Source organism: Penaeus monodon, chromosome 29 (assembly GCF_015228065.2).
Source record: "Penaeus monodon isolate SGIC_2016 chromosome 29, NSTDA_Pmon_1, whole genome shotgun sequence".
NCBI classification, from domain to species: domain Eukaryota; kingdom Metazoa; phylum Arthropoda; class Malacostraca; order Decapoda; family Penaeidae; genus Penaeus; species Penaeus monodon.
The window spans coordinates 14,085,390-14,085,674 of NC_051414.1; positions in this window are offsets into that span (position 1 = coordinate 14,085,390).

Consider the following 285-nt stretch of genomic DNA (forward strand, 5'->3'; position numbering starts at 1 on the left):
TCGTGTGTGTGTGTGATTCTTTAATATCCATGTTCATTATCACCCAATTTTGCACCAGAATGAATTGATTTCAAGTATGCCGCCCCGTGATATATCATGGATGCCCAATTTGCATCATAATAAAGGAACTTGAAATCTGGTCAAACAGAATATATTTGCAGTAGTTAGTTACAGTATAACGTACGGTAAAAAAAAAATGATAAAAATGATTCATTGGAAATATTGATGATAAAAACGGTGATAAAAGAAATGTCGCTCCTATCGTCTTACCAGAGTGGTCTCCCA